This window comes from Ranitomeya imitator, unplaced genomic scaffold, assembly GCF_032444005.1.
Source record: "Ranitomeya imitator isolate aRanImi1 unplaced genomic scaffold, aRanImi1.pri SCAFFOLD_147, whole genome shotgun sequence".
In the NCBI taxonomy this organism is placed as follows: domain Eukaryota; kingdom Metazoa; phylum Chordata; class Amphibia; order Anura; family Dendrobatidae; genus Ranitomeya; species Ranitomeya imitator.
This window is the reverse complement of record NW_027193755.1, coordinates 136,133-159,614: the sequence shown is the minus strand read 5'-3', so window position 1 is coordinate 159,614 and position 23,482 is coordinate 136,133. Positions and strand designations below refer to the sequence as shown.

Sequence of the window (23,482 nt, the reverse complement as noted above, 5' to 3'; positions counted from 1 at the left end):
CACGGGCAGCAGTGGTGTGGTCAGTGGAGGCCTAGTGGAAGGAGTGACCGCAGACAGGCATCGAAGGCCTAAAATAATAACACATGGCTGTAGGCAATTTTAAATTGGTTCCAGGGGTACACGGGCAGCAGTGACCTGGTCAGTGTAGTAGTAGTTGAAAAAATGGACCGCAGACAGGCATCGAATGCCTAAAATAATAACACATGGCTGTAGGCAATTTTAAATTGGTTCCAGGGGTACACGGGCAGCAGTGACCTGGTCAGTGTAGTAGTAGTTGAAAGAATGGACCGCAGACAGGCATCGAAGGCCTAAAATAAAAAAATTGGGCTGGCTGTAGGCAATTTTAAATTGGTTCCAGGGGTACACGGACAGCAGTGGTGTGGTCAGTGGAGGCCTAGTGGAAGGAGTGACCGCAGACAGGCATCGAAGGCCTAAAATAATAACACATGGCTGTAGGCAATTTTAAATTGGTTCCAGGGGTACACGGGCAGCAGTGACCTGGTCAGTGTAGTAGTAGTTGAAAGAATGGACCGCAGACAGGCATCGAAGGCCTAAAATAATAACACATGGCTGTAGGCAATTTTAAATTGGTTCCAGGGGTACACGGACAGCAGTGGTGTGGTCAGTGGAGGCCTAGTGGAAGGAGTGACCGCAGACAGGCATCGAAGGCCTAAAATAATAACACATGGCTGTAGGCAATTTCAAATTGGTTCCAGGGGTACACGGGCAGCAGTGACCTGGTCAGTGTAGTAGTAGTTGAAAGAATGGACCGCAGACAGGCATCGAAGGCCTAAAATAAAAAAATTGGGCTGGCTGTAGGCAATTTTAAATTGGTTCCAGGGGTACACGGACAGCAGTGGTGTGGTCAGTGGAGGCCTAGTGGAAGGAGTGACCGCAGACAGGCATCGAAGGCCTAAAATAATAACACATGGCTGTAGGCAATTTTAAATTGGTTCCAGGGGTACACGGGCAGCAGTGACCTGGTCAGTGTAGTAGTAGTTGAAAAAATGGACCGCAGACAGGCATCGAATGCCTAAAATAATAACACATGGCTGTAGGCAATTTTAAATTGGTTCCAGGGGTACACGGACAGCAGTGACCTGGTCAGTGTAGTAGTAGTTGAAAGAATGGACCGCAGACAGGCATCGAAGGCCTAAAATAAAAAAATTGGGCTGGCTGTAGGCAATTTTTAATTGGTTCCAGGGGTACACGGACAGCAGTGGTGTGGTCAGTGGAGGCCTAGTGGAAGGAGTGACCGCAGACAGGCATCGAAGGCCTAAAATAATAACACATGGCTGTAGGCAATTTTAAATTGGTTCCAGGGGTACACGGGCAGCAGTGACCTGGTCAGTGTAGTAGTAGTTGAAAGAATGGACCGCAGACAGGCATCGAAGGCCTAAAATAAAAAAATTGGGCTGGCTGTAGGCAATTTTAAATTGGTTCCAGGGGTACACGGGCAGCAGTGGTGTGGTCAGTGGAGGCCTAGTGGAAGGAGTGACCGCAGACAGGCATCGAAGGCCTAAAATAATAACACATGGCTGTAGGCAATTTTAAATTGGTTCCAGGGGTACACGGGCAGCAGTGACCTGGTCAGTGTAGTAGTAGTTGAAAAAATGGACCGCAGACAGGCATCGAATGCCTAAAATAATAACACATGGCTGTAGGCAATTTTAAATTGGTTCCAGGGGTACACGGGCAGCAGTGACCTGGTCAGTGTAGTAGTAGTTGAAAGAATGGACCGCAGACAGGCATCGAAGGCCTAAAATAAAAAAATTGGGCTGGCTGTAGGCAATTTTAAATTGGTTCCAGGGGTACACGGACAGCAGTGGTGTGGTCAGTGGAGGCCTAGTGGAAGGAGTGACCGCAGACAGGCATCGAAGGCCTAAAATAATAACACATGGCTGTAGGCAATTTTAAATTGGTTCCAGGGGTACACGGGCAGCAGTGACCTGGTCAGTGTAGTAGTAGTTGAAAAAATGGACCGCAGACAGGCATCGAATGCCTAAAATAATAACACATGGCTGTAGGCAATTTTAAATTGGTTCCAGGGGTACACGGACAGCAGTGGTGTGGTCAGTGGAGGCCTAGTGGAAGGAGTGACCGCAGACAGGCATCGAAGGCCTAAAATAATAACACATGGCTGTAGGCAATTTTAAATTGGTTCCAGGGGTACACGGGCAGCAGTGGTCTGGTCAGTGGAAGTCTAGTGGAAGGAGTGACCGCAGACAGGCTTCCAAGGCCTAACATAACAAACTTGGGCTGGCTGTAGGCACTTTTAAATTGGTTCCAGGGGTACACGGGCAGCAGTGGTCTGGTCAGTGGAAGTCTAGTGGAAGGAGTGACCGCAGACAGGCTTCCAAGGCCTAACATAACAAACTTGGGCTGGCTGTAGGCACTTTTAAATTGGTTCCAGGGGTACACGGGCAGCAGTGGTCTGGTCAGTGGAAGTCTAGTGGAAGGAGTGACCGCAGACAGGCTTCGAAGGCCTAACATAACAAAATTGGGCTGGCTGTAGGCACTTTAAATTGGTTCCAGGGGTACATGGGCAGCAGTGTATGGTCAGTGGAAGTCTAGTGGAAGGAGTGACGGCAGACAGTCTTCGAAGGCCTAACATAACAAAATTGGGCTGACTGTAGGCACTTTTAAATTGGTTCCAGGGTAACACGGCCAGCAGTGGCCTGGTCAGTGTAGTAGTTGTAGAAAGAAGGGACCGCAGACAGGCTTCGAAGGCCTAACATAACAAAAATGTCAAAACAATGGTATTGTCAGTGCCAGGCATTGAAGGATGTCAGCGGCTAGACTACACATTGGTGAAGCTGTGAGAGATAATTTTGCTAGTGGTAGAGCACTGTTTGAGCTGGGGGGGGGAACTGTCTTGTGGCCGGCGGTACAGGCACAGGGCCCCTCATATTACAACGGTGTGTCTGACGTTGGGTGCGCACCACCACCGCCAGAGACACTTTATTGTACTATGAGGGACCCAGTGGCAGTGCCGTCGACCAAAAGCGGCCACACCCACCTCTTCAGACAAACAGCACTCTCAAGGGTCCAAGCGCAAAGTGGCGATAGCACGGCCCCGTGTGGGGAGTTTGGCCATTTCGTGAGGTGGAAACATGTCGTATGCTGGACAATCAGGTGAAGAAAATTACGAGATTGGAAAAGTCATTCAGAATAGTCCACAGGCAAGACCTTTTCATAGGAAAGCTAGGTGTCAGCCGGGCAGGGTGGGGCAAAAGATTTTGAAATCCAGTTGTGGTTCATTTTAATGAAGGTTAGATCATCTACATTTTGGGTAGCCAGACGAGTCCTTTTTTCTGTTAGTATTGAACCTGCAGCACTGAATACTCTTTCTGATAGGACACTAGCTGCCGGGCAAGCAAGCTCCTGCAATGCATATTCTGCCAATTCTGGCCAGGTGTCTAATTTGGATGCCCAGTAATCAAATGGGAATGACGGTTGAGGGAGAACGTCGATAAGGGATGAAAAATAGTTTGTAACCATACTGGACAAATGTTGTCTCCTGTCACTTTGAATTGATGCTGCAGTACCTGTCCTGTCTGCGGTCATAGAAAAATCACTCCACAACCTGGTCAGAAAACCCCTCTGGCCAACGCCACTTCTGATTTCTGCCCCTCTAACACCTCTGGTCTGCTGGCCCCTGGAGCTCGTGTGAGAACGATCACGGGCGCTGTGTGCAGGGAATGCCAGAAGCAAACGGTCAACAAGAGTTGATTGTTTTGTTGCTAATATTAGTTCCAAGTTCTCATGTGGCATAATATTTTGCAATTTGCCTTTATAGCGAGGATCAAGGAGGCAGGCCAACCAGTAATCGTCATCGTTCATCATTTTTGTAATGCGTGTGTCCCTTTTGAGGATACGCAAGGCATAATCCGCCATGTGGGCCAAAGTTCCCGTTGTCAAATCTGCGGTTGTGCTTGGTTGAGGGGCAGTTGCAGGCAAATCTACGTCACTTGTGTCCCTCAAAAAACCAGAACCCGGCCTTGCCACGCCACCAATTTCCCGTGCCCCCGGGAAAGCTTCCTCATTAAAAATATACTCATCCCCATCATCCTCCTCATCCTCCACCTCCTCTTCGCCCGGTACCTCGTCATGTACACTGCCCTGACCAGACAATCGCTGACTGTCATCAAGGCTTTCCTCTTCCTCTGGTGCAGACGCCTGATCCTTTATGTGCGTCAAACTTTGCATCAGCAGACGCATTAGGGGGATGCTCATGCTTATTATGGCGTTGTCTGCACTAACCAGCCGTGTGCATTCCTCAAAACACTGAAGGACTTGACACATGTCTTGAATCTTCGACCACTGCACACCTGACAACTCCATGTCTGCCATCCTACTGCCTGCCCGTGTATGTGTATCCTCCCACAAAAACATAACAGCCCGCCTCTGTTCGCACAGTCTCTGAAGCATGTGCAGTGTTGAGTTCCACCTTGTTGCAACGTCTATGATTAGGCGATGCTGGGGAAGGTTCAAAGAACGCTGATAGGTCTGCATACGGCTGGAGTGTACAGGCGAACGGCGGATATGTGCGCAAAGTCCACGCACTTTGAGGAGCAGGTCGGATAACCCCGGATAACTTTTCAGGAAGCACTGCACCACCAGGTTTAAGGTGTGAGCCAGGCAAGGAATGTGTTTCAGTTGGGAAAGGGAGATGGCAGCCATGAAATTCCTTCCGTTATCACTCACTACCTTGCCTGCCTCAAGATCTACAGTGCCCAGCCACGACTGCGTTTCTTGCTGCAAGAACTCGGACAGAACTTCCGCGGTGTGTCTATTGTCGCCCAAACACTTCATAGCCAATACAGCCTGCTGACGTATGCCAGTAGCTGCCCCATAATGGGAGACCTGGTGTGCAACAGTGGCAGGTGCGGATGGAGTGTTTGTGCGACTGCGGTCTGTGGACGAGCTCTTGCTTCTGCAGGAGGACGAGGAGGAGGAGGAGGAGGAGGAGGGGGTGCGAACGGCTACAGACAACTGTTTACTAGACCGTGGGCTAGGCAGAACTGTCCCAAACTTGCTGTCCCCTGTGGACCCTGAATCCACCACATTTACCCAGTGTGCCGTGATGGACACGTAACGTCCCTGGCCATGCCTACTGGTCCACGCATCTGTTGTCAGGTGCACCTTTGTGCTCACAGATTGCCTGAGTGCATGGACGATGCGCTCTTTAACATGCTGGTGGAGGGCTGGGATGGCTTTTCTGGAAAAAAAGTGTCGACTGGGTAGCTCGTAGCGTGGTACAGCGTAGTCCATCAGGTCTTTGAAAGCTTCGCTTTCAACTAACCGGTAGGGCATCATCTCTAACGAGATTAGTCTAGCTATGTGGGCGTTCAAACCCTGTGTACGCGGATGCGAGGCTAAGTATTTCCTTTTTCTAACCATAGTCTCATGTAGGGTGAGCTGGACTGGAGAGCTGGAGATCGTGGAACTAGCGGGGGTGCCGGTGGACATGGCAGACTGAGAGACGGTGGGAGATGGTATTGTTGCCGCCGGTGCCCTAGATGCAGTGTTTCCTACTACGAAACTGGTGATTCCCTGACCCTGACTGCTTTGGCCTGGCAAAGATACCTGCACAGATACAGCAGGTGGTGCGCTAAATGGTGGTCCTACACTGCCGGAAGGGATGTTGCGTTGATGACTAGCTTCATTGGCCGAGGGTGCAACAACCTTAAGGGACGTTTGGTAGTTAGTCCAAGCTTTCAAATGCATGGTGGTTAAATGTCTATGCATGCAACTAGTATTGAGACTTTTCAGATTCTGACCTCTGCTTAAGGAAGTAGAACATTTTTGACAGATGACTTTGCGCTGATCAATTGGATGTTGTTTAAAAAAATGCCAGACTGCACTCTTTCTAGCATCGGATACCTTTTCAGGCATTGCAGACTGAGCTTTAACCGGATGGCCACGCTGTCCTCCACCAGGTTTTGGCTTTGCCACGCGTTTTGGGCAAGATACGGGCCCGGCAGATGGAACCTGTGGCGATGTTGATGCCTGCTGCGGCCCCTCCTCCTCCTCTGCTTCAGAACTGCTGCCGCCTGCACCCTGTTCCCCCAATGGCTGCCAATCGGGGTCAAGAACTGGGTCATCTAATAACTCTTCTTGTACCTCCTGCGCAACTTCGTCTGTGTCACCGTGTCGTTCGGTGGTATAGCGTTCGTGATGGGGCAACATAGTCTCATCAGGGTCTGATTCTTGATCAGCACCCTGCGAGGGCAATGTTGTGGTCTGAGTCAAAGGACCAGCATAGTAGTCTGGCTGTGGCTGTGCGTCAGTGCACTCCATGTCAGATTCAATTTGTAATGGGCATGGACTGTTAACTGCTTCACTTTCTAAGCCAGGGACGGTATGTGTAAAGAGCTCCATGGAGTAACCCGTTGTGTCGCCTGCTGCATTCTTCTCTGTTGTTGTTTTTGCTGAAGAGGACAAGGAAGTGACTTGTCCCTGACCGTGAACATCCACTAACGACGCGCTGCTTTTACTTTTACCAGTTTCACGAGATGAGGCAAAAGAGCTAGAGGCTGAGTCAGCAAGATAAGCCAAAACTTGCTCTTGCTGCTCCGGCTTTAAAAGCGGTTTTCCTAATCCCAGAAAAGGGAGCGTTCGAGGCCTTGTGTAGCCGGACGACGAACCTGGCTCCACAGCTCCAGACTTAGGTGCAATATTTTTTCCCCCACGACCACCTGATGCTCCACCACTACCACTACCCTCATTACCAGCTGACAATGAACGCCCCCGGCCACGACCTCTTCCACTAGACTTCCTCATTGTTTTAAAAACGTAACCAAACTAACGTTATTTGTTGCAGTCACACAACTTACACGGTGAGCTATAACTTCAGTATGATTTAGCTACCCCTTTACAGGTTGGTGAGACCACAGCGAAAATCAGGCCCAATGTTACACACTCTTTTTTTGGTGGCTGCAAATTAGAGAGATGCCCCACACGCAGGACTGTCACTGAAGCACAAATGTTAATATTAATGTCACACTATTATTTTTTTTTTATTTTTATTTTTTTCAGGAACACTTTAGAAACCCCCAAAAAAAAAAAAATAGATTTTTGCAGGGAGAATTTAGAAAACAAATGTAACAAACTATATGCTTTCTATGGGCCACTGAGTGAGAGATGACGCACACAGGAATCAGGAGTGGCACACAAGCCCAGAGGCCAATATTTTTCTACCAATGATTGATGGAGTTATTTTCTCTGGTAGATTTTGGAACCCAAATCAAGGAAAAAAAATATAGGCTTTCTATGGACCACAATTGGAGAGAGAGAGAGAGAGAGAGAGAGAGAGAGAGATGGCACACCCAGGAGTCAAGACTGGCACACAAGCAGAAAGGCCAATATTAATCTTCCACTGTTTTTTTGGGTTGTTTTCTTTTTTTTTTTTTCAGGGAGACTTTAGAAAAAAAAATAATAAAAAAAATATGATTTTATCAGGAAGAATTTAGAAACCAAATAAAATAAAATGATTTTTTCAGGGAGAATTTAGAAAACAAATAAAACCAAAAATAGGCGTTCTATGGCCCACTGACTGAGAGAGAGAGAGAGATGGAACGCTTAGTACTGGCACACAAGCCCAAAGGGCAATATTAATCTCCCTTTTTTTTTCCAGGGAGAATTTCTAAAACCCAAAAAAAAAATAAAATAGGCTTTCTATGGCCCACTATTTGTGAGAGAGATGGGACGCTCAGGACTGGCACAGATGGCACGCTCAGGACTGGCACAGAAGCCCAGAGGCCAATATTAATCTCCCTTTTTTTCTGGGAGAATTTATAAAACCAAAAAAATATTTAAATAGGCTTTCTATGGCCCACTATTTGTGAGAGAGATGGCACGCTCAGGACTGGCACAGATGGCACGCTCACAACTGGCACACAAGCCCAGAGGCCAATATTAATCTCCCTTTTTTCAGGGAAAATTTATAAAACAAAAAAAAAAATTAAATAGGCTTTCTATGGCCCACTATTTGTGAGAGAGATGGCACGCTCAGGGCTGGCACAGATGGCACGCTCAGGACTGGCACACAAGCCCAGAGGCCAATATTAATCTCCCTTTTTTTCAGGGAGAATTTATAAAACCCCTAAAAAAAATAAAATAGGCTTTCTATGGCCCACTATTTGTGAGAGAGATGGGACGCTCAGGACTGGCACAGATGGCACGCTCAGGACTGGCACAGAAGCCCAGAGGCCAATATTAATCTCCCTTTTTTTCTGGGAGAATTTATAAAACCAAAAAAATATTTAAATAGGCTTTCTATGGCCCACTATTTGTGAGAGAGATGGCACGCTCAGGACTGGCACAGATGGCACGCTCACAACTGGCACACAAGCCCAGAGGCCAATATTAATCTCCCTTTTTTCAGGGAAAATTTATAAAACAAAAAAAAAATTTAAATAGGCTTTCTATGGCCCACTATTTGTGAGAGAGATGGCACGCTCAGGGCTGGCACAGATGGCACGCTCAGGACTGGCACACAAGCCCAGAGGCCAATATTAATCTCCCTTTTTTTCAGGGAGAAATTATAAAACCCCCCAAAAAAATAAAATAGGCTTTCTATGGCCCACTATTTGTGAGAGAGATGGGACGCTCAGGACTGGCACAGATGGCACGCTCAGGACTGGCACAGAAGCCCAGAGGCCAATATTAATCTCCCTTTTTTTCTGGGAGAATTTATAAAACCAAAAAAATATTTAAATAGGCTTTCTATGGCCCACTATTTGTGAGAGAGATGGCACGCTCAGGACTGGCACAGATGGCACGCTCACAACTGGCACACAAGCCCAGAGGCCAATATTAATCTCCCTTTTTTCAGGGAGAATTTCTAAAACCCAAAAAAAAAAAAAAATAGGCTTTCTATGGCCCACTATTTGTGAGAGAGATGGGACGCTCAGGACTGGCACAGATGGCACGCTCAGGACTGGCACAGAAGCCCAGAGGCCAATATTAATCTCCCTTTTTTTCTGGGAGAATTTATAAAACCAAAAAAATATTTAAATAGGCTTTCTATGGCCCACTATTTGTGAGAGAGATGGCACGCTCAGGACTGGCACAGATGGCACGCTCACAACTGGCACACAAGCCCAGAGGCCAATATTAATCTCCCTTTTTTCAGGGAAAATTTATAAAACAAAAAAAAAAATTAAATAGGCTTTCTATGGCCCACTATTTGTGAGAGAGATGGCACGCTCAGGGCTGGCACAGATGGCACGCTCAGGACTGGCACACAAGCCCAGAGGCCAATATTAATCTCCCTTTTTTTCAGGGAGAATTTATAAAACCCCCAAAAAAAATAAAATAGGCTTTCTATGGCCCACTATTTGTGAGAGAGATGGGACGCTCAGGACTGGCACAGATGGCACGCTCAGGACTGGCACAGAAGCCCAGAGGCCAATATTAATCTCCCTTTTTTTCTGGGAGAATTTATAAAACCAAAAAAATATTTAAATAGGCTTTCTATGGCCCACTATTTGTGAGAGAGATGGCACGCTCAGGACTGGCACAGATGGCACGCTCACAACTGGCACACAAGCCCAGAGGCCAATATTAATCTCCCTTTTTTCAGGGAGAATTTCTAAAACCCAAAAAAAAAATAAAATAGGCTTTCTATGGCCCACTATTTGTGAGAGAGATGGGACGCTCAGGACTGGCACAGATGGCACGCTCAGGACTGGCACAGAAGCCCAGAGGCCAATATTAATCTCCCTTTTTTTCTGGGAGAATTTATAAAACCAAAAAAATATTTAAATAGGCTTTCTATGGCCCACTATTTGTGAGAGAGATGGCACGCTCAGGACTGGCACAGATGGCACGCTCACAACTGGCACACAAGCCCAGAGGCCAATATTAATCTCCCTTTTTTCAGGGAGAATTTCTAAAACCCAAAAAAAAAATAAAATAGGCTTTCTATGGCCCACTATTTGTGAGAGAGATGGGACGCTCAGGACTGGCACAGATGGCACGCTCAGGACTGGCACAGAAGCCCAGAGGCCAATATTAATCTCCCTTTTTTTCTGGGAGAATTTATAAAACCAAAAAAATATTTAAATAGGCTTTCTATGGCCCACTATTTGTGAGAGAGATGGCACGCTCAGGACTGGCACAGATGGCACGCTCACAACTGGCACACAAGCCCAGAGGCCAATATTAATCTCCCTTTTTTCAGGGAAAATTTATAAAACAAAAAAAAAAATTAAATAGGCTTTCTATGGCCCACTATTTGTGAGAGAGATGGCACGCTCAGGGCTGGCACAGATGGCACGCTCAGGACTGGCACACAAGCCCAGAGGCCAATATTAATCTCCCTTTTTTTCAGGGAGAATTTATAAAACCCCCAAAAAAAATAAAATAGGCTTTCTATGGCCCACTATTTGTGAGAGAGATGGGACGCTCAGGACTGGCACAGATGGCACGCTCAGGACTGGCACAGAAGCCCAGAGGCCAATATTAATCTCCCTTTTTTTCTGGGAGAATTTATAAAACCAAAAAAATATTTAAATAGGCTTTCTATGGCCCACTATTTGTGAGAGAGATGGCACGCTCAGGACTGGCACAGATGGCACGCTCACAACTGGCACACAAGCCCAGAGGCCAATATTAATCTCCCTTTTTTCAGGGAGAATTTCTAAAACCCAAAAAAAAAATAAAATAGGCTTTCTATGGCCCACTATTTGTGAGAGAGATGGGACGCTCAGGACTGGCACAGATGGCACGCTCAGGACTGGCACAGAAGCCCAGAGGCCAATATTAATCTCCCTTTTTTTCTGGGAGAATTTATAAAACCAAAAAAATATTTAAATAGGCTTTCTATGGCCCACTATTTGTGAGAGAGATGGCACGCTCAGGACTGGCACAGATGGCACGCTCACAACTGGCACACAAGCCCAGAGGCCAATATTAATCTCCCTTTTTTCAGGGAGAATTTCTAAAACCCAAAAAAAAAATAAAATAGGCTTTCTATGGCCCACTATTTGTGAGAGAGATGGGACGCTCAGGACTGGCACAGATGGCACGCTCAGGACTGGCACAGAAGCCCAGAGGCCAATATTATTCTCCCTTTTTTTCTGGGAGAATTTATAAAACCAAAAAAATATTTAAATAGGCTTTCTATGGCCCACTATTTGTGAGAGAGATGGCACGCTCAGGACTGGCACAGATGGCACGCTCACAACTGGCACACAAGCCCAGAGGCCAATATTAATCTCCCTTTTTTCAGGGAAAATTTATAAAACAAAAAAAAAAATTAAATAGGCTTTCTATGGCCCACTATTTGTGAGAGAGATGGCACGCTCAGGGCTGGCACAGATGGCACGCTCAGGACTGGCACACAAGCCCAGAGGCCAATATTAATCTCCCTTTTTTTCAGGGAGAATTTATAAAACCCCCAAAAAAAATAAAATAGGCTTTCTATGGCCCACTATTTGTGAGAGAGATGGGACGCTCAGGACTGGCACAGATGGCACGCTCAGGACTGGCACAGAAGCCCAGAGGCCAATATTAATCTCCCTTTTTTTCTGGGAGAATTTATAAAACCAAAAAAATATTTAAATAGGCTTTCTATGGCCCACTATTTGTGAGAGAGATGGCACGCTCAGGACTGGCACAGATGGCACGCTCACAACTGGCACACAAGCCCAGAGGCCAATATTAATCTCCCTTTTTTCAGGGAGAATTTCTAAAACCCCCAAAAAAAATAAAATAGGCTTTCTATGGCCCACTATTTGTGAGAGAGATGGGACGCTCAGGACTGGCACAGATGGCACGCTCAGGACTGGCACAGAAGCCCAGAGGCCAATATTAATCTCCCTTTTTTTCTGGGAGAATTTATAAAACCAAAAAAATATTTAAATAGGCTTTCTATGGCCCACTATTTGTGAGAGAGATGGCACGCTCAGGACTGGCACAGATGGCACGCTCACAACTGGCACACAAGCCCAGAGGCCAATATTAATCTCCCTTTTTTCAGGGAAAATTGATAAAACAAAAAAAAAAATTAAATAGGCTTTCTATGGCCCACTATTTGTGAGAGAGATGGCACGCTCAGGGCTGGCACAGATGGCACGCTCAGGACTGGCACACAAGCCCAGAGGCCAATATTAATCTCCCTTTTTTTCTGGGAGAATTTATAAAACCAAAAAAATATTTAAATAGGCTTTCTATGGCCCACTATTTGTGAGAGAGATGGCACGCTCAGGACTGGCACAGATGGCACGCTCACAACTGGCACACAAGCCCAGAGGCCAATATTAATCTCCCTTTTTTCAGTGAAAATTTATAAAACAAAAAAAAAAATTAAATAGGCTTTCTATGGCCCACTATTTGTGAGAGAGATGGCACGCTCAGGGCTGGCACAGATGGCACGCTCAGGACTGGCACACAAGCCCAGAGGCCAATATTAATCTCCCTTTTTTTCAGGGAGAATTTATAAAACCAAAAAAAAAAATAAATAGGCTTTCTATGGCCCACTATTTGTGAGAGAGATGGCACGCCTAGGGCTGGCACAGATGGCACGCTCAGGACTGGCACACAAGCCCAGAGGCCAATATTAATCTCCCTTTTTTTCAGGGAGAATTTATAAAACCCCAAAAAAAATAAAATAGGCTTTCTATGGCCCACTATTTGTGAGAGAGATGGCACACTCAGGACTGGCACACAAGCCCAAAGGCCAATATTAATCTCCCACTGTATTTTTATCAGGGAGAATTTATACACCCCACAAAAAAAAATACAGAAAAATGAAAAGGCTTTCTATGGCCCACTATGTGAGAGAGATGGCACACACAGGGATGGCACTCTAGCAGAAATGCCAAATTGCCAATCTTAATCTCCCACCAAAAAAAAAAAAAAAAAATAACAGGGAATGTCCTACAATTACTATCTCCCTGCCTGCAGTAATCTCAGCCAGGTATGGCAGGCAGCTACTATCTCCCTGCCTGCAGTAATCTCAGCCAGGTATGGCAGGCAGCAATAAGGAGTGGACTGATGCACAAATGAAATAAAAAGTGTGGACAAACAAAAAAGATAGCTGTGCAGAAAGGAAGGAACAAGAGGATTTGTGCTTTGAAAAAAGCAGTTGGTTTGCACAGTGGCGTACACACAGCAATGCAGCTATCAGGGAGCCTTCTAGGGCAGCCCAATGAGCTACAGCGCTGAGGGGAAAAAAAAAAAAAAAAAAACTTCCACTGTCCCTGCACACCGAGGGTGGTGTTGGACAGTGCAAATCGCTGCAGCACAAGCGGTTTTGTGGTTAATGGACCCTGCCTAACGCTATCCCTGCTTCTGACAAAGCGGCAGCAACCTCTCCCTAAGCTCAGATCAGCAGCAGTAAGATGGCGGTCGGCGGGAACGCCTCTTTATAGCCCCTGTGACGTCGCAGACAGCAAGCCAATCACTGCAATGCCCTTCTCTAAGATGGTGGGGACCAGGACCTATGTCATCACGCTGCCCACACTCTGCGTTTACCTTCATTGGCTGAGAAATGGCGCTTTTCGCGTCATTGAAACGCGACTTTGGCGCGAAAGTCGCGTACCGCATGGCCGACCCCGCACAGGGGTCGGATCGGGTTTCATGAAACCCCGACTTAGCCAAAAGTCGGCGACTTTTGAAAATGTTCGACCCGTTTCGCTCAACCCTAGTATTTACCATAAAATACCTTTCTTGTAGGCTTCATTGAGGGACACCGCAGAGACACTTCTAGTTGTACTCGTTTGTTTTTTTTTTCCCCTTATGTTTCTCCTACTATTTTCTCATTAACAGTAACTTGGTGTAGCTGGCTGGGGAGGATTTTATGGTGAGTACCAAAAATCCTCTTATGTCACAATAGCCAGCAAAGGGAAAAACTAAAACGTCAAAGTGGAGCTGCTGGCACTTAAAGCTGGGTAGCGGTGTGCTCCAGAAGGTAGAACTTAAGATGTCCCCTTTTAAGTTCCTTGCGTCAAATACTCGTATGCCCAGGAGACAAAAATAAGACGCAAAGTCTAAAATCTGCGGTAACTGACAATGCACGTCACCTCGTGTTTGGCACATCTAGTCATATACTACATTAAAGGACTTTGGAAAGAAAACCCTTTTTCTAGATAATATTGGTTACGATGTTTTTACTGCTGCAAAATTATAATTTATGCACCGTATTTTTCGCTTTGTAAGACATTCCGGATTATAAGACGCACTCCAAATTTTGAGGGAAAAAATAGGAAAAAAACTTTTTTTAAATAAATTGGTGGTGCTTCTTATACTCCATGCGTCTTATTGCTTAACGGGGGTGGTGGCTGCGGTGAAGGAGGTCCCAGGGTCGCCGCTGGAGGAGGCAGGAGTGGAGCATTGCTGCAGGCTGGGACGAGGGGTGTGCAGGAGTCCTGTGCTGCAGGGGTTGTCTTCGGTGATGCTTGCGTCTCCGGTGCTGTGGGGGGCTCTGCCGACATTTTGAGAAAGGCCACAGCCCCCCGGCAGTTCGTCCATGCTTTCCAGTGCGACGGACCTCGGGAAAATGGCCGCCGGGAGGTGGCGCATGCGCAGATGGCGATCTCGGGACCAAGATCTCAGCGCTGAAATCTCATCTCCTGATTTCTTGGTACCAACAACTCTATCTGCGCATGCGCCGCCTCCCAGCGGCCATTTTTCCGAAGTCCGTCGCACAGTAAACCATGGACGAACTGCCGGGGTGCTCTGGCCTTTCATAAAATATCGGCAGAGCCCCCGCAGAATCGGAGACACAAGCATAATCCTGGGCAGTGGCGGACACCCTGGGCAGCGGCAGTGGCGGCGGACACTCTCACCCCAGCCTGCAACGGTAACGGTAAGCGGTATGTCTGCTTTGTAAGAACCAAAACAAATACTCATTACCTTTTTGGCTTCCAAAGCCTTGGTCGGTCGATTGAAGGCTTTCGTTGAAGTCACGATTTGCTAAAATTGAAAAGATAATTCATATAAATCTAGAGAAACGTCAGGCTCAAACCAGGAAGACCCAAATGTTATAACTGCACGCAAAAAAAGTGAAAAAAAACAAACAAACTAAATATCTCCAAAGGAAAAACGACCCTTTACCATATAATCCATCACCACAAAGAGCAAAGAAATGATTACCAGATGTTATTGGATTTTATAATTTTTTACGGCGTAAAATGGTAAAAATAAATAGGCAACGTGATTCTCCAAGTTATTTTAATAACGGCAATACCAATCTTATACATGATTTTTTATTATATTTTTTTAAAAAACACATATATTTATATATAAAAGTATGGCATGAGAAATATACTGTGTATACTCGAGTATAAGCTGAGATTTTCAGCTCTTTTTTGGGCTGAAAGTGCCCCTCTCTGCTTATACTCGAGTCATATCCAGCGGTCGGCGGGGGAGGGGAAGCTGAGCTGTGTAATAATACTCACCTGCTCCTGGTGCGGTCCCTGCACGTCCCCGGTTCCCCGGCAGTTTCTTCCTGCATTGAGTGGTCACATGGTACAGTTCATTACAGTAATGAATATGGACCCGAATCCACTCCCATAGGGGTGGAGCCGCATATTCATTACTGTAATGTGCGGTACCATGTGACCGCTAACTACAGGAAGAAGCTGCCGGAGCCGGGGAACAGACGTGCAGGGACCGCACCAGGAGCAGGTGAGTATAACTCCATGCGTATATTCACCGTCGGCACCGCTGCGTCTTCCACATCCTCTGCAGTGACGCTCAGGTCAGAGGGCGCGATGACGCGGTTAGTGCGCGCCGCCCTCTGCCTGAACGTCAGTGCAGAGGACGCGGAAGACGGAGAGATGCAGACGGTGGAACGGGAAAGGTGAGTATAGCAAGAGCATATGGGGCAAATATCTGTATGGAGCATCTTATGGGGCCATGTGGAGCAATATATGAGGCAAATGTCTGTATGGAGGAGCATCTTATGGGGCCATGTGCAGCATTATATGGGGCAATTATCTGTATGGAGCATCTTATGGGGCAATGTGCAGCATAATATAGGGCAAATATCTGTATGGGGCCATGTGCAGCATTATGTGGGGCAAATATATGTATGGAGCATCTTATGGGGCCATGTGCAGCATTATATGGGGCAAATATCTGTATGGGGCCATGTGCAGCATTATATGGGGCAATTATCTGTATGGAGCATCTTATGGGGCCATGTGCAGCATTATATGGGGCAAATATCTGTATGGAGTGCCGGACGTCACCGCTGTGCTCTGCTTTACGGCCCGCCGGCGCTGACACAATGCAGGGAAGCTGACGCCGGGGGACAGACACCGGAATGTAAGTATGTACTGTTTTTTTTTTTTTAACTTTTACAATGGTAACCAGGGTAAACATCGGGTTACTAAGCGCGGTCCTGCGCTTAGTAACCCGATGTTTACCCTGGTTACCCAGGGACTTCGGCATCGTTGTCTACATCGTTGCAGCGTCGCTAAATGTGATGGTACCTTTAAAGTGTGGAGATCAGGCAAGAGCCAAAGGAAAAGTGCGCTGCCCAAAGCAATCAATCACGGTGATCTAGATTCTCTTTTTAAGAATACATGATCTTGAATCAGGGCTGCACAGTTGTGCAATGCTGAGATTGCAGGGACACATTGTGACATTAGATGTAATGATTTTCTAAAGTCCTGCATGTTTCCAAATATGTTGGACTTTCTGTCGCTGGTCACAAGAGACACTTGTAATAGACTTCAAAAGAAATATGTGAAAACTTGTCTATTGTACTTGAATAATCAGAGCTCAGTCATTAGACTAGCTGCGACTTTTCCGACACCCATGTTGTTTGACAAGGGTCAGCATGGAGCCCCAAGCCATGTTGATACAGTGGCTGCTGCACTTGTCCTCCGAACTAGTGCTAAAACACACACGTTGCGCTGCAGAAGCGTTACACTTACTCGAGAAGGAGCTGTGAGTGTTTTCTTTAAATTCTGGTTCCTTCAAAAGAAAAAATAGTATTATAGAAATAGACTTAATTGGCTCTACCGAACATTTCATTGTACAAGACGGCATACTTGTGTCTCAGCTCTTCTTTTGATTAGCCGGCCTGGCATCACGTTATCATTCAAGCATCTATCCAGGCTGGCTAATCGAAACAAGAGCAGCGGATGTGGTGATTCTCGAGGCTCCTGTTCTACGGCCACGGATTACGGTCATAACCGTAGCAACTCTAGTATCTATCGCACAAGGAAAAGACTACCGTAGTTCTTTTTTTCCCATTTAATTTTCCAGGATCCCAAATACCAAAAACTGCTTCAAGTAAATGGTTTGTAAAGGCATCTAGCAGAGACTGATCATTGACAGACACGTTACATAGACCGCAATACATACCGAGCTGCCGAAATTAGTGACACAGGCGGGACGGTTATCCAGCTCACTTTCAGAATCTTTCTCAGCCATGTTAACAGAATGAAAAAAACAAAACCAGGTTCTGACCTCTCGGCAAAATTCCTGCAAAGATGAAAGTGACTTTTACTAAAGATAAATTCATATATTTCTCAACACAGAATAGTTAGGAAGAGACTCTCCTGCGCCATCCACCTCCTACCCCCAAGAAGACGCATTAACTCCTTAAGAGACCCTGCCCTTTTTCATTTTTGCATTTCTGTTTTTCCCTGCCCTTCTTCCCAGAGCCATAGCTTTTGTATTATTCCGTCAATATGGCCATGTGAGGGCTTGTTTTTGCGAGATGAGTTGTACTTTTTAAATAAACCATTGGTTTTACCATATCATGTACTCAAAAACGGGAAAAAAATTCCAAGTGCGGTGAAACTGCAAAAATAAGGTGCAATTCCACAACAGCTTTTTGTATTTTTTTTTTTAACCATGTTCACTAAATGCTAAAATCATACCATTATGATTCACCAGGCCAATACAAATTCATAGACACCAAACATGTCTAGGTTCTTTTTTTATTTAAAGGGTAAAAAAAAAAAATTAATCCAAAGTTTGTTACAAAAAAAAAATTTGCACCATTTTCAGAGACCTGTAGCGTTTCTATTTTTCGTGATCTGGGGTTGGGATAGAGTCAAAACGCCAGAATTAGGTTTTTTTGGTCACCGCGACATTGCATTAAAATGCAATAATGGGAAATCAAAAGATTGTATCTGCACCAAAATGGTATCATTAAAATCGTCAGCTCTGCCTGCAAAAAATAAGCCATCACCTGACCCCAGATCACGAAAAATGGAGACGCTACGGATATCGGAAAATTGTGCAATTTTAGCAAAGTTTGGAATTTTTTTTCACCACTTAGATAAAAAAGAACCTAGACATGTTTGGTGTCCATGAACTCATAATGACCTGGAGAATAATAATGGCAGGTCAGTTTTGGCATTTAGTGATGAGGCTGAAGTTGGTTTCTTATTCGTCAGTTTCTGATTCGCCATTTTTTTTTCTGTTTTTTATAGGCTTAACAACAAAAAATAAGCATCACAATAATAAAAGACAATGCAGTGAGGAGCCCTGATGTGAATACACGTAAAAAAAGGCTACAAAAACAATAAAACTGGCACAAAAATGGGCATCAAAGTGGGCACCGAAGAGCGCTGAAGAAAGGGTTAAATGACTTTGGGCCACTGATCTGATGATTAAAATACACAGATAGTGATGCCCTGCATCAAACCCAGGTCCCTACAGCCTGGCTTAAATGGGTTCTGGGCACCAGAACTGGCATCAAAGTGGGCAAACAGCCCTTTTTCACAGATTTGAATAAGTAACTGCTGTTTTTAATGGGTTAAATGACTTTGGACCACTGATCTGAAAATTAAAATCCAGAAACAGTGATGCCCTGCATCAAACCCAGCTCCCGCCAGCCTGGCCCAAATGGGTTCTGGGCACCAGAACTGGCATCAAAGTGGGTAAAGAGCCCATTTTCACTGATTTGAATAAGTAACTGATGTTTTTAAGGGGTTAAATGATTTTAGGCCACTGATCTGACACTTAAAGTACACAGATAGTGATGCCCCGCATCAAACCCAGGTCCCTCCAGCCTGGCCCAAATGGGTTCTGGGCACCAGAACAGGCATCAAATTGGGCAAACAGCCCTTTTTCACAGATTTGAATAAGTAACTGATGTTTTCAATGGGTTAAATGCCTTTGGGCCACTGATCTGACGATTAAAATACACAGATAGTGATGCCCTGCATCAAACCCAGTTCCCCTCAGCCTGGCCCAAATCGGTTCTGGGAACCAGAACTGGCATCAAAGTGGGCAAACAGACCATTTTCACAGATTTGAATAAGTAACTGATGTTTCTAAGGGGTTAAATGACTTTGGGCCACTGATCTGATGATTAAAATACACAGATAGTGATGCCCTGCATCAAACCCAGGTCCCTTCAGCCTGGCCCAAATGGGTTCTGGGCATCAGAACTGGCATCAAAGTGGGCTAGCAGCCCATTTTCACAGATTTGAATAAGTAACTGATGTTTTTAAGTGGTTAAATGATTTTGGGCCACTGATCTGACACTTAAAATACACAGATAGTGATGCCCTGCATCAAACCCAGGTCCCTCCAGCCTGGCCCAAATGGGTTCTGGGCACCAGAACAGGCATCAAATTGGGCAAACAGCCCATTTTCACAGATTTGAATAATTAACTGCTGTTTTCAATGGGTTAAATGACTTTGGGCCACTGATCTGACGCTTAAAATACACAGATAGTGATGCCCTGCATCAAACCCATGTCCCTCCAGCCTGGCCCAAATGGGATCTGGGCACCAAAACTGGTATCAAAGTGGGCAAACAGGACATTTTCACACATTTGAATAAGTAACTGATGTTTCTAAGGGGTTAAATGCCTTTGGGCCACTGATCTGACGATTAAAATACACAGATAGTGATGACCTGCATCAAACCCAGGTCCCTCCAGCCTGGCCCAAATGGGTTCTGGGCACCAGAACAGGCATCAAAGTGGGCAGACAGTTAATTTTGTTCATTTGAATAAGTAACTGATGTTCTTAAGGAGTTAAATGCTTTTGGGCCACTGATCTGATACATAAAATACACAGATAGGGATGCCATGCATCAAACCCAAGTCCCTCCAGCCTGGCCCAAATGGGTTCTGGGCACCAGAACTGGCATCAAAGTGGGCAAACAGCCCATTTTTGCAGATTTGAATAAGTAACTGATGTTTTTAAGAGGTTAAATAACTTTGAGCCACTGATCTGACACTTAAGATAAACAGATAGTGATGCCGCGCATCAAAATAAGGTCCTTCCAGCCTGGCCCAAATGGGTTCTGGGCACCAGAACTGGCATCAAAGTGGGCAAACGGCCCATTTTCACAGATTTGAACAAGTAACTGATGTTTTTAAGGGGTTAAATGACTTTGGGCCACTGATACCACAGTGCATACATATAGAACAGGGAGCCCCACATCAAAAACAGGTCCCTCCATCCTGGCCCAAATGGGTTCTGGGCACCAGAACTGGCATCAAAGTGGGCAAACAGCCCTTTTTCACAGATTTGAATAAGTAACTGCTGTTTTTAATGGGTTAAATGCCTTTGGGCCACTGATCTGACACTCAACCCCTTTACCCCCAAGGGTGGTTTGCACGTTAATGACCGGGCCAATTTTTACAATTCTGACCACTGTCCCTTTATGAGGTTATAACTCTGGAACGCTTCAACGGATCCCAGTGATTCTGACACTGTTTTCTCGTGACATATTGTACTTCATGATAGTGGTAAAAATTATTTGATAGTACCTGCGTTTATTTGTGAAAAAAACAGAAATTTGGCGAAAATTTTGAAAATTTTGCAATTTTCCAACTTTGAATTTTTATGCAATTAAATCACAGAGATATGTCAGACAAAATACTTAATAAGTAACATTTCCCACATGTCTACTTTACATCAGCACAATTTTGGAACCAACATTTTTTTTTGTTAGGGAGTTTGCATCTCGGCTTCAGGAAAATGGCCGCCGCGATCTCTTGTGCGCACGCGCGGCATCCCGCGGCCATTTTCCTGAAGCCCCGTGCAGCAGAGCACTCCATCTGCGCACGCGCGGCCCCAGGAAGATGGCCGCCCCCACCGATGACAAGGGTAATAGCGCAGATCGCGCGCTGTTTCTTCACGTGCGCGCAGTGGATTCGGCACTTGGACATGCGCGCACCACTACACCACCAACGGAAAGCTGGGGAAGAAACAGCGATGTCACCACGCCCACCTGACCTGACCAGCCTGATTGACAGGCGAAAACGGCGACTTTGGTAATGTATTTCGCAGCATAGGTGGGGAATCAGGGTACACTACATACACTATAGTAACGCACAGCGCAGGCCCTATTTAACAGTATTTATATCTCAATCTGAAAAAACGGGGTGACAGGTTCCCTTTAATTTTTCCCTAACTAAGGGGGTGATGAAGGGGGGTTTGATTTACTTTTATAGCGGGTTTTTTAGCGGATTATTGATTGGCAGCCGTCACACACTAAAAGACGCTTTTTATTGCAAAAAATATTTTTTGCGTTACCACATTTTGAGAGCTATAATTTTTCCATATTTTGGTCCACAATGTCATGTGAGGTCTTGTTTTTTGCGGGACGAGTTGACGTTTTTATTGGTAACATTTTCGGACACGTGACATTTTTTGATCGCTTTTTATTCCGATTTTTGTGAGGCAGAATGACCAAAAACCAGCTATTCCTGAATTTCTTTTGGGGGAGGCGTTTATACCGTTCCGCGTTTGGTAAAATGGATAAAGTAGTTTTATTCTTCGGGTCAGTACGATTACAGCGATACCTCATTTATATCATTTTTTTATGTTTTGGCGCTTTTATACGATAAAAACTATTTTATAGAAAAAATAATTATTTTTGCATCGCTTTATTCTGAGGACTAGAACTTTTTTATTTTTTTGCTGATGATGCTGTATGGTGGCTCGTTTTTTGCGGGACAAGATGACGCTTTCAGTGGTATCATGGTTATTTATATCTGTCTTCTTGATCGCATGTTATTCCACTTTTTGTTCAGCGGTATGATAATAAAGCGTTGTTTTTTGCCTCGTTTTTTTCTTTTCTTACGGTGTTTACTGAAGGGGTTAACTAGTGATATAGTTTTATAGGTGGGGTCGTTACGGACGCGGCAATACTGAATGTGTGTACTTTTATTGTTTGTTTTTTTAAATTTAGATAAAGAAATGAATTTATGGGAATAATATATATATATATTTTTTTTTCATTATTTAGGAATTGTTTTTTTTATTTTTTTTTACACGTGCGGAAATTTTTTTTTTAACTTTTTTACTTTGTCCCAGGTGGGGAAGCCACCTCCCTCCCTGCAGGACCCGGATGCCGCGGCCATCTTGGATCCGGGCCTGGAGCAGGGAGGGAGGAATGCAGACCCTCGCAGCAACGCGATCACATCGTGTTGCTGCGGGGCGCTCAGGGAAGCTCGCAGGGAGCCCCCTCCCTGCGGGAAGCTTCCATGCACCGCCGGCACACCGCGATCATGTTTGATCGCGGTGTGCCGGGGGTTAATGTGCCGGGGGCGGTCCGTGACCACTCCTGGCACATAGTGCCGAATGTCAGCTGCGATAGGCCGTGAGCGCGGCCGATCGCGCTGGACGTACTATTCCGTCCTTGGGAATTAGGGCCCACCCCACATGGACGGAATAGTACGTCCATTGGCAGAAAGGGGTTAAAATCCAGAGACAGCGATGCCCTGCATCAAACCCAGGTCCTTCCAGCCTGGTCCAAATGGGTTCTGGGCACCAGAACTGGCAGTAAAGTGGGTAAACAGCCCATTTAGTAACTGATGTTTTTAAGGGGCTAAATGACTTTGGGCCACTGATCTGACACTTAAAATACACAGATAGTGATGCCCTGCATTAAACCCAGGTCCCTCCAGCCTGGTCCAAATAGGTTCTGGGCACCAGAATTGGCAGTAAAGTGGGCTAATAGCGCATTTTCACAGATTTGAATACGTAACTGATGTTTTTAAGGGGTTAAATGACTTTGGGCCACTAATCTGACACTTAAAATACACAGATAGTGATGCCCTGCATCAAAACCAGATCCCTCCAGCCTGGCCCAAATGGGTTCTGGGCATCAGAACAGGCATCAAAGTGGGCAAACAGCCCATTTTCACAGATTTGAATAAGTAACTGATGTTTTTAAGGGGTTAAATGATTTTGGGCCACTGATCTGACACTTAAAATACACAGATAGTGATGCCCTGCATCAAACCCAGGTCCTTCCAGCCTGGTCCAAATGGGTTCTGGGCACCAGAACTGGCAGTAAATTGGGCAAACAGCCCATTGTCACAGATTTAAATAAGAAACTAATGTTTTTAATGGGTTAAATGACCTTGGGCTACTGATCTCACACCACTATTACATACACAGGCTGGAGACACACTAGCGATTTAAAAATCGTTCCGATTTATTGCAGTTAAGTCTGACGAGTGCAATGCAAGTGTCATGTGAGTGTCTGGCGCTTTTTGTGCGAGTGCAATCTGACTTTTCACACCTAGCATCCGAT

The 23,482-nt window shown here is 45.6% G+C and overlaps 1 long non-coding RNA gene across 1 annotated transcript in view; it reads right to left on the bottom strand.

Moving 5' to 3' along the window:
- The window catches only part of LOC138654180 (uncharacterized), a 40,180-nt gene extending 25,261 nt beyond the window's left edge, over window positions 1-14,919 (bottom strand). Inside the window, exon 1 of the long non-coding RNA XR_011316100.1 lies at window positions 14,866-14,919. This is a non-coding gene — a long non-coding RNA (uncharacterized lncRNA). The remainder of the gene's footprint in view (window positions 1-14,865) is intronic.
- Window positions 14,920-23,482: the final 8,563 nt, after the last annotated feature.